The sequence below is a fragment of the Apostichopus japonicus genome, chromosome 7, assembly GCF_037975245.1.
Source record: "Apostichopus japonicus isolate 1M-3 chromosome 7, ASM3797524v1, whole genome shotgun sequence".
Lineage (NCBI taxonomy): Eukaryota > Metazoa > Echinodermata > Holothuroidea > Aspidochirotida > Stichopodidae > Apostichopus > Apostichopus japonicus.
In genome coordinates this window covers 8,780,373-8,806,567 of record NC_092567.1, presented here as the reverse complement: position 1 = coordinate 8,806,567, position 26,195 = coordinate 8,780,373, and the positions used below count along the sequence as shown (strand labels likewise).

At 36.6% G+C, this 26,195-nt stretch overlaps 1 protein-coding gene and 2 long non-coding RNA genes across 4 annotated transcripts in view; 2 read left to right on the top strand and 1 right to left on the bottom strand.

Annotated features, from left to right (window-relative positions):
* LOC139970066 (uncharacterized) overlaps window positions 1-7,974 on the bottom strand; it is a 114,899-nt gene extending 106,925 nt beyond the window's left edge. Inside the window, exon 1 of the mRNA XM_071975700.1 lies at window positions 7,940-7,974. The gene's annotated coding sequence lies outside the window, so the exon portion shown is untranslated. The remainder of the gene's footprint in view (window positions 1-7,939) is intronic.
* The window catches only part of LOC139970099 (uncharacterized), a 377,392-nt gene that overhangs the window by 329,362 nt on the left and 21,835 nt on the right, over window positions 1-26,195 (top strand). The window lies entirely within an intron of this gene.
* On the top strand, window positions 2,128-4,383 carry LOC139969344 (uncharacterized). Of its 2 annotated transcripts, none has more exons than XR_011793695.1 (3): window positions 2,128-2,499; window positions 3,173-3,328; window positions 3,605-4,383. It is a non-coding gene; the product is annotated as an uncharacterized lncRNA (long non-coding RNA). The 2 variants fall into 2 exon arrangements; XR_011793694.1 differs by having other exon boundaries at window positions 2,129-2,499; window positions 3,600-4,383.

Sequence of the window (26,195 nt, the reverse complement as noted above, 5' to 3'; positions counted from 1 at the left end):
ACTGAGTAGGTATGATGCTTTTTAACAAAATTCAGAAAGCAATATACGGCACGGGCTTAGCATATATTTATATATCCGTGACGCAGTATCTTGAAGAAAAAAAACTTATTCATGTGCATGATCTTTTTTCAACATTGTGTTCGTATACAGCGTCACATGATATGTGTCCAGTTATTTGGTTACCATGGTATCTAGACAACAGAACGAAGCAGTAGTATAACTGCCCCACACACTGACTGGTATTATGGTCTTGTTGTGTTTATATGCGTTTAAAGTGATTTAATCACAGCACCACCGAATCATCGGTAATGATTTACTCCACAAAACGAATCTGGAGCCACTAAGAATATATTTGCAAGATCCTCTTCTACAGTTTATTCCAAACCACGAATATAATATTTCACAAATTACAAAATAGTCTTCAATTTTATTACATTTTATCAATACCGTATCACCTCTTTCCTTCAATTATATTCAACCGCCAAAATATCCAGCATTTGCACTCTGGAAAACGGTGAGTCTGATATTCACAAGCAATTTCGTTTATCTATGCACTCCACACTCAAATAATAGGCAATAAAAACCAGTGTCTGGTATGACTTTAAAACCATACAAGGAACAACAATGTTGAATCGCGCTGCTTCGCATCGGTCACCATCTGTTATATTACCAGTTTATCCTCATTTCTGTCCTAGAAACTACAGGTATTTAATGTCCTATACACATTAGTGTACGTGGAACCGTCGCAGAAACATTTACCTGATAAATTTGAGTTACTAATTGAGTAAGATTGAACTTAGAAGAAAGGATTGCAAAAGTGTACTTCTACACTTTTTGCTGTTTTGTTACAATCTGCTGGTAGCAAACTTGACCGTTAAAGGAATGAGTAGGACTTGAAAACATAATGTTACTTTAGTCCACCAGGGAAGATTAAAGTAAGTTCTTTAACAAACAAATATCTATGACACTACATTTATGGGGCACAAATTGTCGAAATCTGGTTAAACGACAAATAACTCACTAATCATGAGCAGTCACTTGCTTGTGATAACATATCTAGATATCTTAGTTAGTTGCAGGGTATCCAATAATTCTGCGAATATTTCCAGGTTTGGTCATTTAACAACCTATGACGTTAACATATGCAGCTTTATTTAATGGAAGACCAACTTCTCCTTACACCGGAGAAAACGAAGAAAATGAGCATAACCAGTGTAAACCAGGGAGCCTGCTACAAATTTGCTACGACTGTTGTATGTGCTATGATTAACATTTGCCCCGCAAGTAAATGAACATACACAAGAACGGTGCAACATGATGAACAACATTCTACGGTTTCATATTTAATGTACATCGAGATGGTGACGTAACAGCGGGATAAGTTCAGTACATACCTTTAGGTGAAGACATTATTTGATTACGATATTCGTTAATGTCATTGAATTTAACTACAGCTAAGTTTTGGTTCAGAACAATTATACCAATGTTTCACGAGGATGTATAGTGGTATGTTAGAAACGTTAAGCAGCGTCGGTTATGTCAATTATGATTGTTCAAAGTCATACACGCTACTAGTGTTCTACTAAATTTTGAAATGATATGCTTAGTTATTAATTATCATACCGATGCTCGTGATTTACTTACAGACTTTTATCTCAAAAAAAATATTTGAAAGGTATGTATTTCTGTTCACTTCCAGAGTTTTATAATAGGCCATCAGCTGAAGGTCGAAATTCGCTTGTTTCGTTCCAGCAACTGCGGGTCTAAAATTTCTCTACAGCATTGAATACATAAATTAACTAAGATTAATGATCCACAAGTTCTCCATGTACTTTCCTGCAGTTTTTTTGCAATTCCGCTCGAAAGATCGAACTATATTTTTTATTGCGTATGTTAAGAAACCTGCCGTTTTACGTTCAAAAGTTGTGCGCCAGTGAGATATCTGTACCATGTGATATGAATTGTCCAATGAGCCATGAGTTCTGTGTGCAATCTTTGTAGAAAGCAACAAACATGGCGGCTCCCACGGGCGCTAGTCAGTCTCCGACACACGGAAATCTACAGTGCTCAGTGCACTCGAATCTGTAAAATTTGAAGCAGTCAAGGCACTGACGAATAAACGATGGACTAAAGTTACTTCCTGCGCTAAAGATTGGCTTAATCTCAGCGGCGGAGACAGTGATATTGCCGTACTACTGATTACTCCATGGCCTACTACGATCAAGCGTGTGTTCAACAGCATAGTATGATGGGGTTCCACGATAAGTGTTACAGGCGGTTCATTGATAGCAAGCACATTGCTGCAAGAAAACGGACAGTTCCAGAGGAGACCCCATATGATTTTAAACGAAGAATTGACGGAAAAGATCGAGGAAACCAAGCAGAAGCTCTGGTGTATTGCCTGTTCAATTTATTATATGTGGGAAAAGAAACAATACATTACTCGGCGTTGCAAACGGGTGCAGGACAAGCTGCAGCAGGCAGAGACTTTCGATGGAGGTAAGCCTAAGCATACTACACGACTCTACTTGTACTTCTGTGGCATAGTTGAAGTGTTAAGAGAAGTTGCATAATGCAAGATCAGTAGCTCTTGAGGGATAGAATCCAAGTCAAAGGGCACAGTGTTGGACCTGAACATAATATAATTAGTGGCATGGTCATCTGATTTGTTTTGTTATAAGGTGGTAGGAATGGAAATTTGTTTCAAATTCTCCATCTGGGGCACTAGCCTAAGTGTTAAATACAGGCTTCATAGTTTTCTTACTGTGGCCCTTTATTTGAATGATAGAGATATTATATTAGTTAGAAAAATAAGTGTAACAAAGGTGCAATAAGGTTAGGTTTGCAAGGTCTTATGGTCAGCCTGTCTAGCTTTACCAAAATGAACAAGTATCTGTCTCCTTTATTATTAGTAACAGATATAATCTACCATTGTATAATTAAAACCATAACATTAAGAGATAATGTACTGTACTGTCAAAAAAGCCTGTTTTAATTCTTTTTTGCATGACACTGGTTTGCAAAATTTGAATGTGTCTTTGTTTGTCCATAGAAAATGAGCAGATCACATGGTATATAAATAAAATTGTCTTAGTTCTTATTTGTTCAAACTTACATTTTGATCAACAGAAAATGCAAAACAATTTGTTTTTTTTATTTCATTTTATTAAAGTATTGCTTCGACAAGCAGCAGAGCGGAAAAAAGATGAGCCCAGATTTTATGAATATTAGAGGAAAATACCGTGTTGCCATTGAAGTGAGGTACCACTCTCTATGTTGAAGAAACTAGATACAATTCTTGACAAGGAAGACATACAGATCTTGAAAGGTAAAGTACTCTCTTCAATGTGTGGTTCATTGAGTGTTCAGTGGTGGATCTAGGACTTTTGGAATATGGGGGTCCTCCCCCAAGGAAAATTAAAAAATTCTCTAAACGCTTTGAGATGCAATATCAGGTTAATCTTTCCATTGAAATTATTAAAGTAATTTGCAACATATTTCTAGCTGAATTGTAATTATATTGGTACCCCATCATAAAATGTGAGACTCAAAAATATCCAGTTTCATGGTACAAGGTGTTCTGTTCATCTCCTCCTCAGAGCAGAGTTTACCACCAACAAAAGATGCTCTGATCCAGCATGTTAAGCACTGCACCAACCAGGCTGCTATTCACAGTAGGGCATTGCAGCAAAGGATTGATGCACTCTCACCAGAGGGACATGGATGGAAACTTGAAAATGATGACCTTATAATCACTTGGATGACGAAGCCACATGACCCAGATGTTTTGCTTCAGTGTGTCAGCAGTAGCTGTAGAGTCGGCAAATGTCTTAAAGGAAGATGTTCCTGAATGAATGCACAACTACCGTGTACAGACCTATGTAAATATAGAAATTGCAGCAACTTCCAAGAAGATGTTGAGATTGTTGATGCAGGGGAAGATGATTTGGAGGATGAACTGTGATGGTGTTAAATCTTGATATCTTAGTCTGAAATTTTAATCAAGTTTGAAGTTTGTGAAGAGGGTTAACTTTTTCAAAGTCATGTTGTCATTATTTTGTTCCCCAGAGTTTAAAGGAACCAGAAAACATGATCTTATTCATATATTCATTTTAGCTATTAGTAGTTTTACGTAGATTACCCTACCTACCAGACACCTTATGATAAATATCCACATTTTCTTCCAATCACACTTTTTTTGCTGAGAGGGGAGGGGGGAGGAGGGTGTTATGGGCATGCTTTACCTCTTGCATATTCACAACTACATTTACTGATGAAGATGACGCAAATACCGCGTCCTGAAACCAGTCAGAGGTTTATATACTGTTGTTGGGGAACCATCGCCCCTGACCCTGTTCCAATATCACAGTTCTTTATTGTTTTGCCGTAACATTTCTTTACCTGTTTTATTCATATTGTTAACACGTTTTGTGCATCTGTTCAAGTTTTGACTGAAGGATATTCAAGTCTTGAGTGACTTTTATTTCATCTAATTATCTCCACCTCTACTACGGAATGGACTTTCCCTTTTCCATACCATATCTGACTTCCATGCAGTGAATTGAAGTGGATCCTGTTATAACTAGTACAACTGTCCTTGGATGAACTTTTAATCACTTATTAATTCCTCGCCGCGCCTTTTGATGAAGAACCTGTATCTTGAATCATCGCAAAGGCCCAGCTCTACTACACCATTGAGTGTATCGACCCAGTCTTAATAGATACATTATTTCTTTCTATCTGGGGCTTAAGTTAACTGTCTTCGTTATTCACTTATTTGTACCATTCACCTTTATTATTCATATTATTTGTAGAATATAGAACTATTATTATTCAAAATACCATTCGAAACCTTGTCGATCTTTTCTTTTATACGTTAACTCCCTTGGAAACACTTTTTGCAGGAATACGAATTATAAACATGCCGTTTCCGTAACATGGAGAAAGTACCTAGTTTTGCAGAAGACTGTAGAAAGAGTACTAAGGTAACGGATATATACCGACTAACTTTATTTCACATCTACGATATGCCATGATGTCTTAGTGTGCCAACTTATATATTGATTTATACAAAAGAAATAACTCACTGGTCTTGGGGCATTGGCACATCTCACTGTAACTAGGGATTTAGCTACATGTAAAGTAGAAGGGGAGGGGGTCACATGTGTAAAACAGTTTGGATGGGGAGTGTAACAATTATGGAGAGGAACTTTTCATTATATGTGTATATTTACGCATACATGCACAGACGAAATGCATTCATAACATAGGGGGAAGATCTAAAAATATTTGATTTATTACAAAGCATGATATCTGAGTTTATTAAAAGTGGTACATTTTTATAATTAAAACCCTTAAGTTATAATGTGCAAAAATTGTATTTCATATTTCAAAGTTGAAAATGTGATTTTTTACCATTTTGTCGAAAATGGAGGGGGGGGGGGGGAGGGCACAACTTGTAATGCCTGAAAACAACCCTCACTGACCCTTAGACCAGAATCCTCTTCCACCATTCTTGTAACCCTGACCCAACTATTATACAAAAAAAAAAATATATCAGTCGTAATTAAACATATAAGAAAAGAGTGGTATGTATGCACCATTGTACCAAATCTAACGTTAGCACATGTGTTCCTAATACATAGCATCGTAGCACGTAATGTCTACATAACATACCCAATTTCAAGGGTGCGTTACAAAAATACTGCAGGAAATTGTTTGGAGAACTTTTGATATAATGTTTGCGATGCATTAAACTACCCAAAAATGCATTAAAAGTCTAGACCCGGTGTTGCTGGAACGAAACTGATTTTACAGCCACATTTTGAGCTTCAGCTGATGGCCTATAAGTTTGTTTCTATACGTTTGGAATAAACGTGATACAAACGTCTACGTGAGTTTTTCCTGTATTATTTGGCGCCCTCAACTCTCCACCCAATCCTAGACACTAACAATAAGTAAATGAATGAGACTGGAAGGTATGGATGTGGCAATCAACTATCCTATACACTTGAAGATAATTATCAAGATAAATAAGCAATTAGCGGATGGCAAATTATGAATATTTAAATCAGATTATCAGTTACCGACTAAACCGTAGTTGGAACAACTCCACCCACCCTCCCCGTCGTCGAATGTATGTATTTTGGTGTCTGTTCTAAACACGAGGGAAATAATACGAATATTTGTCTTATATTAATATTTTATCAAGTGAGTGCATATATTTTAGTTACCATGGTATCCGTACAAGATAACAACAAAGCGGGTTGGTAGAGCTACACATATACTACAGAGTTTCTTTCTGTTTTCTAATTTATTCCCATTTTACACAAATACAATTATCCACCCCCAAGAAAAAAGGGGAAAAAAGAGAAAAAAAAAGAAGAGTATTAGATCGGAACCCTTGAAATGTCATCAATAAAAATAGCTCCTCTTCCCTTCATATAGACAAATGGCCATGACAAGCATTACCCTTCAGAAGAATATACCAGAGTTTATTAGTTTCAAATAAGAAACAGACCCGTCCTTTCATTATTGCTAGCCTGCTTGGACCCACAGTTATGTCATGTGACGTATACACTAATCTGGATAAATCATAATTTAAGCAACTGATCATTCAAATCCCCTGAATCTTTCTAAGCATCACAGTTAATTTATTAGTAAGATTTAATTCCAAAGGAAATATACCATAATGGATATTTCTAGCTTATATATTTTGTGTTGTTTTTGCTACAATTAGTCTGCTGGTAACAAACTTGGCCGTAAAAGGAAAGATAAGGACCTTGAAAACATAATGTTACTTTAGTTCACCAAAATCACACCAGGAAAGATGAGAGTAGGCAGATATATTAAAGGTTTGAAAACAAACAAATACAAACTGACAATAAACTTGTATAAGTAGCAGTCATGTGGTTGTAACAACACACCTAGCTCTCTTCATTAGTTGCAGGATATCCAGTTATGAGTGAATGTTATATGGTTTGTTCAACGTTATAACCTATAACGTAGCATGCAGTTTTATTTCATTTTATTAAATCCTTTACGCTTTGACTAAATTCTCAACATGATTTGAGTTAAACACTAAGACAGTATAGAAATCAACTTGAAATAAGTTTTTAGAGTTCCACATAGATCTGGTCCTATTACTAACTTCCAAATTTCCCACATCACCATCCTGTGCATTTGATCAATTTGCAAAGTACCATAGAAATGGTTACATTTAGTTTGATCAGTAATTACATGGATCAAGACCAACAATTTAATGTAATATATGTTAGTGTTGTAATGCTCCATGGAAAACCCACGTCTCACACCATCAAAAACAACTACAAACCTAAACATGACCAGTTAAAACCAGAGAGCTGCTACAGTAAGATACATGGTCAGTTAAACGGACTGTTACATGTTGTTATGTGTTATGATGAACAATTATACAGCAATTACAAGAACAGACCTGTTCAATATGATTTATAACATTCAACGGTTTCATCTCAGTATAAACGTTGATTTTTTTAGATGCAAATTCACAAAATTTGGATATTGATAAAACGGCATGTGTCAAAACGATTGCACAATATATAGCAAACTTGTCCAAAAGTCAATCTGTTAGCTATATCTATATGTTTGAAATATCAAACTGACATGGAAATTGTATATAATATAGAACTGATGAGATTCATTTAGACCATGTTCGCACGCAGTATTCCATCAGCTCTTTCCACCCCCCCCCCCTCCCACTTGAAAGTAGGAACGGGACGGTATCTGAAAATTCTTTCTTAACGTCAGAACTCGTAATATTACCAGCAGCACATAAACTTCACAGATAATGTATCACTATATTGATTTATTTACACTCACTGAAAACAGTGATAGGGCAGCATAGCGCAAACAAGCTTGCATTATGAGTGAAAGCTGAATGAAAGGTGATCAGACTCTTTACCTGCCATTGACCGGTTTGTAGATTCAGACGACGATACTCGTCATGGATGGTAGTATTCCAAACTGATGAAAAACATAAAAGAGAGATATGTTGGCTTGGAATGAAATCATAAACAATATATTCACGAGATTTATGTTGGCTCTCGATGATAACTTCGTATTAGCTGAGTAATCAATCTAGTTGATTCCTTAAGTTTGATCTTATTAGTTTGCTATCATTATCATATCAGTAATATATAGCTGATCAGTTTACAAACCTTATATCTCAGTAAGATTACCGATCAGTTTACTATCATTATCATCTCGGTGTTATACCTGATCAGTTTACAACTTTTATCCTCTTAGTTATAAAACCAATCAGGTTAGAATTGTTATCATCTCATTAACATATCTGATCAATTATACAATTATCCTAAATGAAAGCATTTGCTCCCATTCAAACAGAAACGAATCTTGGACTGAATTAAGAAACCAAATCATGATAGTCGAGTATTCAATGCTCAGATCAAGAATAATAATCCATGAGACGATGAACGGATCAGAGAATGCTCAACATCAGTGAAGTCATTACAAATCACTAGAGTCATAATTAAACACTGTTTAAACAATTTGTTAAAAGAAGAAAAAGAGAAATTAAAAGCAAATTAAACAAAGTTATGAGGGTGCCAGAAAATGAAGTCCAAATATCGAGGGTTTAGAATATTCTAAATAATGCACAAACTGACTTTGACTTCGACTACATCGTCTCTGAATCTCATGTGTACGAGTCCGAGAAATAATGTTGAGGGGTGGAGATAGAGAGGTTTGTATGTATTTGCATAACTATTAAATAATTTTAAATAACCATTTAAGCTAGAATCTTAGTATAGATGTGTTATTGTACAGAGAAATGAAACATTTCATTGCTCGTCATTATCACGTGATCCCATTTCCGATGTCCTGAGAGTATGTCACGAACGATAATTCCTTTTTTTTCACCAGAGACTACTATAGCATGCAGCAAAGTTGCATCCATGATAATTTACTTGATCCAAGCGAAGGAAGAAAACTTTCGCTTGAGCATTATTTGTATTTAATGAGTACAAACATTCTCGTCCTGAGTCGGTTACCCGGATACCCGACCGAACATTCGTGTACCCGAATCGAAAACACACAAAACGGGTACCCGTTTTCTGAAAAGGGGTGGGGGGATCTCGTAACTGCTACGAGAGTGCTTTAAATTCATTATTGCCATGTTTTGATTAATCAAGACACGCGATTACGGAAGATTAATTTAATGAAATAACTTTCTTGTAGTGTAGATGGCTGTTTTAATTGCTTACTATTTCTATTTTTAGCCATTCGTAATGGTTCTTTTACCTGTGTGGATAAAATCACTCAACACCGAAAACGAAAATATGACACCGGTGAAAGCTACTCAACATTGAAATCTCTAATCCATCGCAACAGTAACAGTTTACGTACAATACTATATTACCTCTTCAAACATAGCACATACCTTCCAAACAATTGCCGATTTCCAGGTAATTGAAAGTTGTAAACATGGCTACGCTTTTGTGGAACTTTATTTTAATTACCAAGGAAATTTTTTTAAACTATTGATTTTCTTTAGCTACATCATTGCAATTTATTTTTCTTTCAGTAGGTGCCCGAAAAATTCTCAGCATATTGCCCGAATTTTCACAAAAAAATATTTGCAGCCCCGCCCCCCTCCGAAGTTTTATAGTAGCTGTGATAAGAGGTTTTAATATTTGTAGACCAATTAATTTAATTACATAAATTAACTGTCTGAATTTTCGAAATTCCCTGACCAACGTTCTTCATCATACTTCCCCAGGGCTGCTCGTGCAATTTTGACCGGTCTGTTAGGGGATGAAGAAGGTTCTTCTATATTGGTTGTCCGTAGATGAAATTTGGTACAACATTATAGGTATGTTTTGAAGTGAATTTATTCACGAGAAATATTTTCAAATTCTGAACAAATAATGGGTTTAAAACCTTGAAAAGTGGGGCTAACGGGTATTGTGGGCAGCGACGTAGAATCACCTAAAATAGCAATAATCCACAGGAGATGCGATGAGGTCGAACATGATGTGTGACTGGTGACAATCTTCAAATATGGATGGAAAAAAAAACTATTGGGAAATACCTGGTTCTCAGACAAAAGTGTACATCTGGTTGGTCATTTTCAAGCCCGAGAAGTGCCATTTCCGGTGATCTGGGGGGGGGGGGGGGTATAAAAACCAGAAATTTTCTTGTACACTGCGCTCCAACCGAAGGTGGCGCTTCGCTTGGATAGTAAGTCGCGCCAACTGGATTAGAAAATCCTGGATACGCGCCTGATTATTACGTGTACAATATTTTTGTAGACATCTGTAGACAAGATGGTGGACCATACAGTTGAAAACATTCAATACAAAAATGTTATTTTCTTGTATTTACGCTAGAGAGGGTGGGAGTGGGCGGGGAGGGTGGGGGTGGTCTCACCACCCAAGCTTGGTAAAAATGACGATAGTTGGAAAATTAGAGTACGACTGTCGGAATTTCCGACTGTCGTACTCTAATTCACCTTGGCCTATTCATATATTCCTGTGATTGTGAATGACCTAACATTTGAAAAAAAGTTAGGTCAAAATTGACGTTTAATCGTTTAATCGGTGGAGAGTCACGAACCGTATGCACAACGACGACGACAACGTGCGTTCTCATCCTTTCTATGATTCGTCATAAGTTGTTGCACGAACAGCATGTTTTGAAGCTCAGCTAGCAATCGTACGTGATACGCGCTTCCTATAAATAATTATTACACTGCTAAATACGAGAGTTTATATTATCCATCAGTTAAGTTCGTCAAATGTATTAAAGTCCAGCCATTGGACAATAAACAAGAATCATCCTACTGGAAAAATGGTAAAATAGCACTATGTTTGTCTTTCTGAAAGAATATTTCAAAACGGAAACAAAATCTGCTGATAATATGATATCATATGATCATGATGAAACTGGCAAAACATTGCTCCAAATCGCATTAAGGACCTTCAAATGTTCAAAACAGGACACCCCCTCCCATTAGACCCCTCCCCCATATCAATCGCAAAATGTGCATCCCCTTGCAAATTCCTGGCTACGTTGCTGGATATATAATATATATTGTATACAATTACAACACCCAATGCTAGTCAGTACTAGTTGTAACCGTTACAGTACGTTACTTAATTGGTACGTCTCACCGAACTCTTGAATCTTTGCCAAAATTGGTTCGTATTTTATAATTCAGACAATTACATCTTATATAGTTGTAGAAGATAGGAGTAAGACTATTTTGGCCAAATTTAGACTGGAATATATATTTTATAGAAATAGATCAGTTGTTATTTTGTTCGCGGAATTGGGCCCAAATAACAATGTATAGCTTAGGAGTAGACAATTATCTTCCTCGGAAGTAATGACCATAAACAAGGTATGAGGTTGACATCAATTAACTAAGGTTTGAGCAGTGAAAAAAGTGTTCGGGGATTGGCCTAAAATTTAACTTTTTGATGATTTCCTTCATTTTTTGTTGTACAAAATATTCTTTAGAGTATCGGCTTTTCCAAATTCCATTGGGCCCTAGGCTAGGTTTAACCAGTTACAACTGATTGTATCAATTGTACAGTGGTCGAGAAATCCATGATGTTGAGAAACCTCTCGATTAATTTGGTATATGTAACATGTGGGCGATATTTAGTATTTTCCTTAACTGCATCTTCCCCGCCCTAGGGATATTTCCCGGCTACGTTTCGCATTGGCAGAGTCAGACTGACTAAAATTGAATACTAGCGCCCTTTAAAGCTATTTTATATGCATATGGCTGCCACGTAAACACTACTAGTGTTAGTTGTTTTATCTGTGAACTGTGTTTATTCAACTTAAAGCAGAGTTGACCATCAGGTTATTACTAGTTAATACGGATTGGCGTATATCGCCACCGAATAGGTCCATATCGAAGTGATATAAAGGCCTAGGTGAGAAACGCAACCACTGAAAAATGTATGTTTTTACAATATGTTTATATACTTATTTCTAAGAAATCTATTGGTTCTTGACGAAGATGATAGGCAGATTGTTCATGTTAGTGATAAATAGCCCCGCCCCCAAATAATAATAATATTAAGCTCGCTAGGAAAAACCCCGGTGCTTTTTTTGGTAATTCACTTTGTCGTCGAATATAATTTGTTAAAGAAAAAAAAGTTTTCCCATTTGTTACATTAACATAGCTTTTGTAGTTATTAGTCTATGTAGCCTTAAAGCAGATAACTTCTACTCAGTTGCCTACTTGCTAAACCAGAATGATTAATAAGTTTGTGATGTGATGGCCAGTGAGTACAAATGTATCGAAACAAGTTCGGAACAAAAGTGCAGTCGCGAAAGATGGGATGTCTGACTGACCGTATCGTTGACGAGTAGCGCAGGGGAGGGGGGTGGGGTACAAGGCAGCAATCGGAATTTTCTTGCTTCAAAACCCATCCAGTTGGAATTTCAGCCACGACACGACCCCCCCCCCACCCCCCAACCATCAAGCCTTAGCTACGTACCTGGTTGACCGATGAATAAAACTACTTGAATTGTATCTGAATACCTCTCTTAACTACTACTTGCAAGATTAACACGCGTTAAATATATAGAATAAAGTATACATCGTTACCTCATTAAGTATATAATACCGATGTAAAACTGTACACAATATGTAAATTGATGGCTCGAAAATTAAACTAGTACTCATCAAATAAGCATCAAGCCAGTTTTATGCACATTTCGCTTTGTGTGCAGATTTACTGATCAAAAATGTAAATTTGATATAGTCTTTGATAGATTGATGCTATTAAAGGGTGCGATGCGAAGACCCCGGAAGCGGCAGAAGTTTTAGATAGGGTCGTCAGTAGCAAGCTGAACCTCAAAATTGTACAGAACGTTTCTGAGAGCTCAAGCGGGATCGAGGGGCTTTCTCTGGAATATATTTCAAGCCCTGGTTGGTTCCACAAGGGGAAACCCCTGACGTTTTTGCATTTGGTGTTATGTTCTCTCGTAGCGAGTTTAAAGCACTAAAACACAAAACAGATGTAATAAATAAATTGTATTTATCTATAATGTATTCCAAGCAGGCTGGTGTGGATCCGATGGACTTAAGGGGGAGGGGGAAGGGGGGATGGGGGCGAATCCTCTGAAAGCTGCTTCATTTCATTAGCCAAATATATCCAAATCTATGAAAATGTAGACGTAAGGGGAGTAACAGACAGACCGATTCTGTTTTCTTTTCTTCGTTTTTGTATTATAACTCTTCCTTTCGTAAGTGTATAAATTAAACAAAATAAAATATGGTTTTAAATTCACATATAGTTCTAAATGCTTTCTCTCAAATCATTACCCACATTTTATTTCTACTATTATTTTTTCAAGGCAAATCATGCATGGATGTTAATGGTCGCCACTACATGTAGATTGTACTCTTTTCAAGCGCCGATCAAAGGGGTGATGGAGTGTTCCCACCCCCCACCACGCATGTCAAACTAACTTAGAATAGTTAAAACACAATATTGCGTTTAGACTTAGATATATAATTCAAGTCATATAAGTCTAACTATGCCTCAGAAGGTATCATTTGAAGTCAAACTTCCCCTTTTTCTGGGGAAAGACCACATACCCCCCCCCCCCCCCACTTCTTGCTTCCCATATATGATGTTGGCTTTGTTGACCCTCTCTTCCTGTAAAAAAACTGCAGAACGAGTTTTTTATCTTTGCCTTTATAAAGCCGTTATGCTAATTTTAACTATTCGTATATTTCGAGCACGATACATCTAGCACCAACAGTTCCCATACATTTGGTCTGTGGTTTGTTTTCGCTTATTTTTTAATACACTTTGCAGCAATTTCAGAGACAAAATTACTTCGTTTGCGGAACTTGGAAAAGAATTAAGTTAAACTTCGCGGCTTTATTCTGCAATTCAGATTGAAAGAATGGTTTAAGCGGTGGTGTTGATGTGTTTAAGTGTGTGTGTTTAACGGGGGGGGGGAGGGGGAGGAGGGGGGAGTTGACAGACTCCGAGATGCACAACATTACTTCAAAACCTTACACGATAACTGTCGCAGTGTAATTAAGTTGCCCAAGGTGTGTGAACCAACTACATTTTAGGAGAGAGATTTAAAGCATCAATTGATGTGATGGCTACTCACAAAACATGTTGTAGTGCAGTGATCTCGAAAGAGTGAAATGAAAGGAATATGACTTATCTCTTAAATCAACCAAGCTTAGCAATATTAAGTGTTGTTACATTTCTATTATTTAGTTCGTTGTTTACTATCACAAGACTTAGTTTTAGGTGTCTCCTTCATATAAAATGGTAATCATGTGTTGCTGATTCATTACTCTATTGTTTGTGAATCAACAACAATCAACAAGTCAACAGGCATTCACATAGTTGGTCAAGCCTTGAGAAAAATGTAAGAAATTTTAAGTGTGTCCATTATGACGTCATTGTGACAATACCTTTCACGTTTCTTGACTTCAAGGATGATGGAATGGATCCAACCGGAATAGTGCCTGGCAGATTGTATGAACCAAACCTATGGAGAGAAGTAGAATAATCATCGTGTAAGATGTAGAAGACGTAGAGGAATGTCCTCCTAGTCAGGTTTATTGTTTACTAAATCAATGAAGATAACAACGCAAACAATAAATAACAAGGAAATAAATCACATCTGATTGATCATTATGATCAGAATTAATTATCATCACAAGTCTTGTGTTCAAACGATTCTACGAAAAATAAGCTAGAATGGAAATAGTATTGTTGATAATAATGATGGTAGTTGGAACTGCTGTATGTAAATTGTATGTGGTTGATATTGTGAAATCTATAGCCGTCCACATTATCAGCATTGGCTAAACTGTCTATATGTTTATATTATAAATTAATATAAAGTTGTTCAAACATGTAGAAATACAACATTGTACACAACAAACAGAGCAAACGAAGTAAATCCTCGTAACAACCGCTTGACATTTTCCGCTCGGATCACGTGATTTATATCGTATGTTATTTTCAGCAAATGTATTGATGATATAACTCGTCTTCGTGAATCCTCGTTTTAAATGAGAACTAAATGTCTGAGATTGTTAGAGTTAAGATACGAAATCTAGAAATAATTCATCTTAAGGCTGAAAAAAAATTGTTTCTTAATCTCTAAAGAGTTTAAGATGCTACATATTACATATTTCAATGTAATGGCGGGATAACAAACCTGCAAAACATACACTAAAACGAAGGAAGAATGTAAGGGAGAGGGGTAGGAGGGTCGAGGGCATAGCAACATTTTCTACTGGGCGAAACAACTGTTCCTCTCGGGTGATTTCAGTAAAAGGTAAACACAAAATGTTACTATTACATGAACAAGACAGGTATACCAAGGGTCCTTACCTATTTAAATATGTATTCAATATCAACCTTCAATAATTTTAACAAATTGCACGAGTTGTTATTTCGCCATTGATCCAAATCCAATTTAATAAAAATAATATCATTTTTTTGTGTGGAGTTAATAAGAGTTTCCCCAACCATTTCACAATCAAATCATCGTTTTCAAATATGTTCTCAATGAAGAGCTGCATGTGTCCAAAATATCCAACTCATACCAAGTAATTGTTACAACTTCATGTTCTTAATATTTATTAAGAATCCCAATAATGTGATCTTTGTTGATTCGCAAAAGAAAAGTGTGATTGGAAGGTGGAGGCACAAACACTGAGGTGCAGTGGAGCATGTGACTTTGATTTTATGCAAGAAACCACTAAACTGTCAAATTATGTTAAACCTCTCAAAATGAATACTCTATGCATTCCATTAAACGTAATGCAGGCGTCACACTGTCGCGAATGGAAGTTTGAATTTCGCACGAAGATGGCCCCGAACTTGGTCAACAGCCAATCAACAGCCGAAGCATGTACGATGCCTACAGAAGGTCACACGATGGCACCCGAACCACACACGAAGGCAACACGAAGATGTGCATTTCTATATAAGTAGTTTACCCGCAGGATACACGAATGCCACACGAAGGCCACACGATGGCTATACACGACGACGTATTGATAAGTACATTGTCGAATGCTAGAAAGGCAAATAGCAAGAAATGACAAAGTGAAATAAAACAATGCTTTCTTATTGTAAGAGGAGGTGCTGGGCCTGTAAAAGTTGCTCATCATGTTCTCTGAGGTACATCAAAACAAGCAATGCTGCTGCTTTCTTTTTCCTGATTGTCTCATCACCAAAGTAGGCCATTCTGCAGGAACTGAATTGTGGTTAATTGTGATTGTGATTGCAGCTTTGGGAGTTACACACGCCTCTACTCTGTAAAGTTGCTTAGGAATGACTGAGGAAGATGCTCTGAGGCTGGTCTTTATATGTCCACGTTAACATGACACCTGGGAAACGCTTGAGGTTCTCAAATTCGGCTGTCTTCGCCGACACCGTGGTCCCATCGCGATGTCATCGTACTATAATACGATGGTTACTCGACGGCATTGCGAGGGCTTCACGTAGTCGTGTTGCCTTCATAAGACAATCGGGCAGCTTCTTGTTTCCTTCGTTTTGTCTTCGTGAGGCGAAAATGCCCGATGGCACCGATGATCATACGAAGTAAAAACGAAGATGACACGATTTGATAAGATGCCCTCACGATGGCCTTACGAAGGGAAAAATGGACACACGAAATCAAGACGAAAATGAACCTTCGCAAGGTCTTCCGTTAATTTTTTGGCATGCCAAAGATTTTGCCACCGCTCACGAAGTTGCTGCCTGAGCCTGAAAAACTCCACCGGCGGTCATGCGATGGCTTACGATGCCCTCACGAATGGCCTGATGTTTTTACGATCAGAGCCGAATTTGAACATTTTCTTTATCGTATGTCCATCTGGTGTCAACTTCGGGACAGTGTGACGCCAGCATTATAAAACTTATCTATAAAACTATAAAACTGTGTATCGCCAAGTTTATCGTCCTGTATAATGCGTATTACGTCATGTGGCTGGCGTTAAAACAATGTAGTGTTGAGATAACTGAGCGTGTGTATACATACGAAATAGGTCAACAAAGTTGAGAGAAGATAGTGACTTACTTTAATTAGGTATGCAAAATTCGGGTTTATGGTTCTTCAACAGTTCAAAACCTAGATCATGCCTTACGTAATCGTTGGTTTATTGAGAGCAAACAACATTGTTGAAAAATTTGGCAACGCGTTATGTAAACGCTAAAACACCAAGCTCACCCGTCACGAAGTGTACACACGTTATCTTGCATTTTTATGCCTAGAGGTCTATGCGTAGAGTATTCATGTTTCTTTTCATGCGTTCTGAAAGAGTAGACTCGCGATATTTAGACACAACTACTTTACATTTTTTTCACCCTATTCGCTGCGATTTGAAGGGAGGAAAACCCCGTATGTGCGACCGACGGAATACAATAACCCACAGATCTCTACTAACTGTATTTCCAGGGACATAACACCTCTCCTTCGGTTTCTTTTCTGTTGTATTTTCCTTTCTTTTTCTTTTTACTTGTCCACCATGTCACCAGGTGCGTATCCGGGGGGGCGTTGGGGCGCGCGCCCCCCGGGTAAGGAAAAGAGGAGAGAAAAAAAGAGAAGAAAAAAGGGAAAAGGAGGGGGAAAAAAGAAAAGGAGGAAAGGAAGGAAGGGAAAAGCAAAAGAAAAAAGAGAGAAAAAGGAAAAAAGGAGGGAGTAGAAGATAGCCAAGACCTCGGGAAGAGAAGAGGAACAGTCATAGTTAAAGCGCTGATCCCTGTAATATACACAGGGTAGCCAGTGACAGATCAAGGATTACGGAGGGGGTGTGCGCCTCACCCTACCCCTTACACCGACAACTCCATTTTTGACGTTTCCATTTTTCCTCTCTCACTAATGTATCTATATAAATACTATATATGGTCTATGATAACGCGTGTGTGTATGGACGCCTTAAATAATTGTACAATTGTGCTATATGGAACCAACTGTGGCTGGTCTTGAACTCGACCGAGTCGTCGGGGGAGACTTGACGCATTTCGGGAAGGGGGCGACCGCCCCCCGAGCAAATTTTCTTTATGACATCGCTAGTAATTTCAAAATAGACAATGCTTAGATGCAACTTACAAGGCCTGGGAAGTGTCATTTCCAGCGATCTGGGAGGCATTTTCGGCCAAAATTTTCCTTGTACGCTTCGCGCCAACTCATGGTGGCGCTTCGCTTAGATAGTTTGCCTACAGGTTTCGCCCCTCCCTTGGCAATTACTCGCTACACGCCTGTTCGAATTTGTAAAGCAAAGAGCAGATAAAACATCATATCAGTGAGCATTGAAATGCATGTTCCACGATAAACAGCCTCAAAAACTGTCTATGTGTGTAGTTAAAGGCGTAGGAGCCCAATTGGATTTGGGGGCTGTAATGACTTGCCCGGAAAAAGAGCCAAAATTTTTCGCGCGCGAAGCGCGTTCAACATATCAATGCCAATATCATATAAGCAAGCATCGGTCATTACAGTGCATAGCATCGTGTACCTTACGGTCCGTGAAAGTTGCACAGTATACCGATGCTATGTAAACAACCAAATGTCTTATGTAGATGGAGAAAAATCATACAGATCCATTTATGTCAAAACTCTCTTTTACAGTAGTAATGTCGGCCAAGCTTACAACTTTATTTTAATTACCAAGGAGATCCATTTTTAAGCTATTCGTTGCTATTTATTTTTCTTTCAGTAGGTGCCTGAAAAAGATGGGGAAAAATTTGGTTGTGGGTTAGGGGTTGGGGGGCTGCAGCCACCGCCTCCTACGGGACCTATGCCTATGTGTGTAGTGTTCGGTTTCGATATACCTGATATCGGAAATATCTGCTATTTTTCATTTCCTTCAACCAAGTTTTATAATAGCCATTATAAGAGGTTGCAATATTTCTACACCAATAAATTAACTGTGTCTGAATTTTCCAAAATTTTCTCACCAACATTCTACATCATACTTTCCTCTACTCGTGCAACTTTGACCTGTCTGTTAGGGATTCAAGGAGGTTTTTCTATATTGCTTGTCCATAGATTGAATTTTGTGCAACATTATGGGTATGTTTTGAAGTGATTTTATTCACGAGAAATGTGAATTTTCAAATTCTCACCAAATAATGGGCTTAAAACCTTGAAAAGTGGGGCTTTCGGATATTGTGGGCCGTGACGTAGAATCACCTACAAAAGCAATGATCCATAGGACATGCAATGAGGTCGAACATGATGTGTGACTGGTAACAATCTGCAAAAAGGTTATGGATGGAAAAAACTTTTGGGAAACACTTGGTTCTCAGGCAAAAGTGTACATCTGGTTGGTCATTTTCAAGCCCGAGAAGTGCTTTTTCCGGTGATCTGGGGGGTATCAAAACCAGAAATTTTCTTGTACGCTGCGCGCCAACCGATGGTAGCGCTCCGCTTAGATAGTAATTCGCGCCCCCCGGGTTAGAAAATCCTGGATACGCGCCTGGTCACTATCACAATATACTTATGTTCAGTTTTAATAAACATACCACCATGATTCATGTAAAACATCGCAAATTATGACGCAATGAATTCATTTCAACAAGTGAATTACTGCTTCTTTTTATCCTTCTCAGCAACAAAACTAAATGAACCGTGGCCATATTTACGACCTGGATATGACCCTGGCAGTTGTATAAGTGTTTATTCTGATTGTTAACTTGTACGTTCATTCATTGTGTACCGAAATAGAAATCTGTACTTCATTTTGTTAGCGTGTGTTATAACAATAATGTAAACCATTTGGAAGAAAGTCTGAAGGCGATGATGACAGCCTTCTAAGCCTTTCTAAATTCGCTAAAAAACAGTTAAGTTGCAAATTTGTAATCGATTTCTAGTTAACGTTATCCGTTATACATTTTAAACTTCGATGGAATAATTTAATCCCTTTCGCCTGTTCTGTGTAGATAAAAAGAACTAGTGCAGTATATTATTCGATATTTAAAGAGATAAAAGATCTCATCAAACGAATTTTAAAGGATCTTATGTGCATTGTTTTCTTGCTTGTTTATGATTTATGGCTGAGAAATATATTAGCTTGGTTAATATTAATACATTTGGTAAGGCGACATGAACTTCGAATTACCCTTTCCCTGCTAAACACGAGCAATATTTTATCTCTTCCGTTTAACCGTTTAATCAACTTCACAGAACAAAACTGTTCTCCATAAACTAGGCAATTAAGAACCCGCAATGTTTGTAGTCACATATTAGATATTGAGTTACATTAAGAGCTATTTATATATGTGCTAATTAGGCAGACTTCCATATACCAACGAGAAGTACAGAAAAAAAAGCGAAAAAAGGCAAATAAAACAATCCTTCTATCAAATTAGGGAGAGGAGCAAGTGAGGGATGTATTAAACAACCAAGGAAATCAAGTTTACTCATTTAAAATATATAAACAAAGAATAATGATGAGAACACGTCGTAATATCATGGCATATGACATACAGTATCACTGAATGGCTGTTAGATATATACCTAACCCGTATTGAATAAACAGATGCATTATTCCCAGCCACTGCTAGACACGGACTGACCTACTTATCGTCGGTTTCCATGGTTACGTTGTATGACAGTTACAATATTCCAGGTGTACACTAGACGCGTGTCCCGTTTTTCTATTCATTATCTTTAACCCTGGCTCGTGTCATCTATTATTATGCTAATTAGGTATTTACGGGAGATCCAGGTGTGTCATATATACTGTCAACTTATTTTACGTAAGAAATAAATTGTTTGAATCAACCGTCTGTGCAGAAAACTATTGTAGAAGTAGAGTAGGCCTACTGTGTGTACTAAAACGGTGATGATGTTATCGGGTAGAAACGGAATTGATTTGAAGGGCTCCCTAAAATAGATGATGTGCGAAGGGGGGGGGGTGAAGGAAGGGGTGGTGGTGGGTACAGGTAAGGTGTCTGAAGGGGAGTGGGGCAGAGGAGGCGAGACTAAAATTACCCAAGAGCACACTGGGATTGGGGTAAAGTATTTAGTCTAGATAGGGAATCAACATTCTCTGTTACATTTTGTTTATAGTCAGACCATTTTACCTCCATGGTCAGACCAAACAAAACCCCCGAAGTGTGTTATTTCCAGTAATATTTTTCTCCGCGGTCACAGTTATTCCCGGAATGGCGTTGTTTCACATATAACATACGTTAAGCAGCTTTCGTTCTCATATATTTCATTTATGTAACTACTCAATAGCTTTTGTCTTTTCTTTCGAGATTTGGGTGATGCGCGGTGGGGGGCGGGGGGTTGGTGGGGGGTGATGGATGCAACTTAAATATTTTCTTTTCTTAGTAACACGTCAGCTGTAAGTTGAAGATGTTACTGATTTTGTTGTGAATGGTAAAGACGGAAAGGAGAAACTTTTACGAGGTTTGATCTGTGAGAGCAAAGAAGGCGAGAGGAGGCGAGAGGAGGGGTTGGTTTGGGGTGGGGGGGGGGTGGGTCTATAAAATAACACTACATTGGGACGGACCAAGTTGGGACGTCATGATCGAATCAAGTATGAAGTAACATTAATACGAGGAATATTAAAATATTATACAGTTTTTGTTTAAAGTTATCAATTAAACAAAGATGAAGCTCTCGGTTAATTTTGTAATTATTGTTTAAAAAATTAGGTTAAAATATAAGCATAAATCATAATTAAGCTTTTTTTGTATAACATCGTATTTCAAACTATAACAAAGAAAGTGATGTAGTTTAAGCGGTTTAAATTTGAACCTTTGAAATATATCAGATATACAGATTTGCCTTTAATGATATTTATGGCAATACATTTTTTTTACTATATAGTTAACTCAATTGCAATTATTTATTTCCTTCTAGTTAACTTTTATTTTGTTTTAATAAGTTAACTTATTTTGAGTAACTATTATTTAAATTTTGACAACTAAAACTATTTTATTGGTTGCTTCTTTTGTATGCGTTTCAGTTTTGCTAGAGTATCATAATCTGATCAAAATTTTGAGGAGTTTATGCTATTATTATTGCCATCATTTTACTAGTTTAAAATTAATAACGATTTTCAATCTCTTTTGTTTTCTTAAATTAATTGCAAATAATTGAAAATCAACTATTTCAGAGGTTTCAGTCAAAAGTAACAGTTTTTCCTTATAAAACTTTACTTTAGAATATTAATATTACTCGCTAGAATTATTAAAATCCAATTTCCCTGTCTATATATCTCTTATTTTATCCTAATAAACATTCCTGTAATTCTAAAACCTATTTAGTTAAATGTTAACATTAAAATAAACAAAGAACAGTTTAAACAACCACCACCCACCCCTGCACCCCTCTATTACCAACACCCTCTCAAAATATACCCTATTTATCAATTAATATTTTGTTTTATTTATCATAACATTCTACAAAATTCCTTTTACGATGACCTAATTGTTCAAATAAATCCAACTAAACTAATTTAAATCCAATCACAGCTTACCTTACATTCTCTATTGTTAGTTTAATATTGATAACTTTTATTAATTAAATTAATTCCCTGTTTAACTGTTATGATGATTCTAACATCTACACCGGAATACTTACTTCAGCTCCTCCAAGCTTGTACACTGTGTGGAGTAAGACAAGATGGCCGCCAACTCTTCATTAGTTAGTCTCCTGTTGCCGTCAGTGATCCACAGCTTCTGGAGAGAACTCAGGATAGAGAGAGAGAGACCAGACTGAAGGATAAGGTTCAGACCAGACTCATCAACTCTAGGAGAGCAGAGGAATAGACGCACACAGGAGATAGGAATCTAGAATGAAAGAATAGAGTTACTGAGTAATATAGTAGATAGAGATAAATAGATTGGATTTCGTTAGGATTAGAATAATTATTATGATATTATAAATAAGAAAAATAACGAAATAAGAATAAAGGAAAGTAAAGCGATAAACTAGGACATTTAGGTCGTGTTTATTTGTAAATAGGAATAAATTAATGAAACGGAAATAAGGGATTGATTTTAAGAGGAGACAAATATTAACAGAAATAATTAGATTAGATTAGAGAAAAATAAAGTGGTAATGTACGATTAAAGGGCTAGTTTTATTGTTTTACGATAACATGATTAATTAAAGGTTTTATAGCTAGTAGGGTTTTATAAAATAAGAAATTATGGATACAAATGAATAGAATGTAGCAATTTTAATTTATTATTTAATTGGAAACAAATCTCAAAGACGGGTTGAGAGTTGTACAAAAATTGGGTAATCAATAGTTGAGATTATATTTTTGAAGAAAAATATTGATCTATTTTTTTTGGTTTTTATTTAGAACTTTCAGTTGGAAATTGTAATTTAAAATCTAAATGTTAGTCACTAATGTAATAGGATTTATGAAAAAGAAGCATTTACTTCAACTAAATGCAAGGTTTTTTTATCAAGTTTAATGATTTTTTGAAGAATTGTATTTAAATAATAAGTTGTTACTGATAATTAAGATGCAATTTAGAGAAGCAGATATAGATCAAATTCAAGTTTCAAGAGAAAAGGGTTGATGAGGCTAAAACTAACATTTTAATATACAAATTATTTAATTATTGATCCAAATCCTACTTTTCTGCTTGAATTTGAATTATTTCCAATTAATATGATTTGTTTCAAAATGATGTCCATCATCACAGAGAAGCAGATATAGATCAAATTCAAGTTTCAAGAGAAAAGGGTTGATGAGGCTAAAACTAACATTTTAATATACAAATTATTTAATTATTGATCCAAATCCTACTTTTCTGCTTGAATTTGAATTATTTCCAATTAATATGATTTGTTTAAAGATGATGTCCATCTGTGTTTAATTAGTTAATTATCAAATTCATTCCTACATTACGGTTTGAGTGTGACATAACTTCTAGTAGATTTTTTTTCGAAATATTACATTTTTCTTTCTTTGTGTTTGTAGATATTCCTAAATTGGGTATTGCTTATGATTTTTATTGCTTATGATTTTAACTTTCTAAACTTTATCGTTTCTTCCAATTAAATAGTACCATCCGCTTTTTACAATTTTTTTTTTTACAAATAATATTATTATCTGGACACATTTCATATCCTTGAGGGTTTAATTATACTAAATAATTATTACTGTTAAGTTTGCTTCATTGTAATATCTTCTGTAGACTGTTACTATGGAGTTCAGCGCGTGTGACAGTTAGCGGACAAATATAGATTTACAAACACCTGGAGATAAATCAGTTAATCACAAGTTTAATGAGATAATGGCGCCCTTTTAAAAGTAACGTTAGAGCTACGCCTCTGGCGAACTTCTGCTATTGAGTGTTGCAGCAGCGTAAAAGAGGTGGCGCACTTCAATTTCAAAACCATTTTACTTTTTAAATATCATGTGGCAATAAATCTGTTGGCTTGGAAATGACGTACGGTTTTTATAACTAAGTACTGGGCAAAGTTAAGACAAACCAGCTGTGAGTAGAACACCACGATCTAGTTGCTGCTGGAAAGACATGGACGAAAGATTTCTTTTTAATAACTATGTATTTCATTTAATTATTATAAGACTTAAATTGGAAAGCTGTTTTATAGAGGCTCAAAGCTCTAGGCCCTATACAGTATTTAACAAAGCTATATTTCTTATAAAGTGTTAGGTATATTGACAGGAGTATGGTCTTTCAACTAATAATCAGTTATTAGGCCTAAATAACATTATTTCAGTTAGCCTGCTCGGTAAAAAGCTGCAGGTTTCTCACACAAGTGGCTCAAACGTCTGACCTGGTATATTTAATAAGTTAGGTGATTAAAATAATAATTGTGGAATTTTATAGATTGACTTGTATTAATGCCTATAAGGCTATGTTATGTACGATTAAAACTGAGTTGAACCATTTTCTGTGATTTAAAATTTTTGAAGGGATAACAAAGTTCCAAAGTTTGTCTATAGATACTTTTTGTTAGCTAGAATGAAATAATTGTTTTCGAAGTAAAGGACCTTAGGCATCAGCTCACCTAGAATGTTAATCGCTGGTCTTATTCTTCGCTTAATTTAAGATCCCTAAAGAAAAATCAGTGTCTCGATTGTATATTATTCAATTCCTTTGGAGTTAAGATATGTTTTAACTTGGACCTTTCTGATATTCAGTCAACAACTAGGCTAAGAACTCTATTATTTATGAGTTAGATTTGCTAAGCATGTCCTCTCGCTAAAAGTATAATTCTAGTTTTTCGCAGGTGATGTGTGAGATTTTTAACATAGCCTAACTGTATTAGTAGTCTTGTTTATAGCCTAAGTTTGGCCTGGTCTTTGTACACATCCTAGCCTATGCCTCTATACCATACCGTCAAATTATCTCTCTGATCAATAATTACTGTTTTAACTATTCACAGCGGTTCCTCTCCATTAAATAATCCATCTTAATAACCACTCAACAAGTCAATGGTAACAAACAACCTCCACGAATATACTACGTACTCTGAAACTCCACTGATATAACACTAAACCATTCATTGTCAGTGATACTGATATATACTAGATGTGAACAGGTATTTCAATAGCATGAGTCACCGATATTCATATACAGGTGTTTCCCAGCTGTTCGCGGGTGATGTTTGAGATTTGTAACAGACATTTTGGCGCCAATAGAAATGAATGTACGTAACGTTATAGCATGTCTGGTGGAAACAGACAGTTTTAAAACTAGGGGTGGGATGTTAGTCCCCAACCAACGGTTACAATTTGGGCCAAAAGCATGGTTTGTACGCATTCCCGCACCCTAATATCTGCTAGTGGATGCATAAACAAACAATAAACACAAACGTTTGAATACCGTCTGTTTCAAATAATGTGAAGGCAGGCGCGTAGCCATAGGGAGGGGGGGGCAGAGGACGACCGCCCCTCCCCCTTGAGAATATTGTTTGTATTTTTGTATGATGTTGCTAGTAATTTCAACATAATAAATGCTTAGATGCAACTAACAAGGCCTGGGAAGTGCCATTTCCAGCGATCTGGGAGCCATTTTCGGCCAAAATTTCCTTGTACGCTTCGCGCCGACACATGGTGGCGCTCCGCTTAGATAGTTTGCCTACAGACTTCGCCCTCCCTTGGCAAATTCCTCGATACGCCCCATTTAGAAGGAGTACATGTTTAACCCCTTCCGACCGAACCTCTTTTTTTAATGAATTCC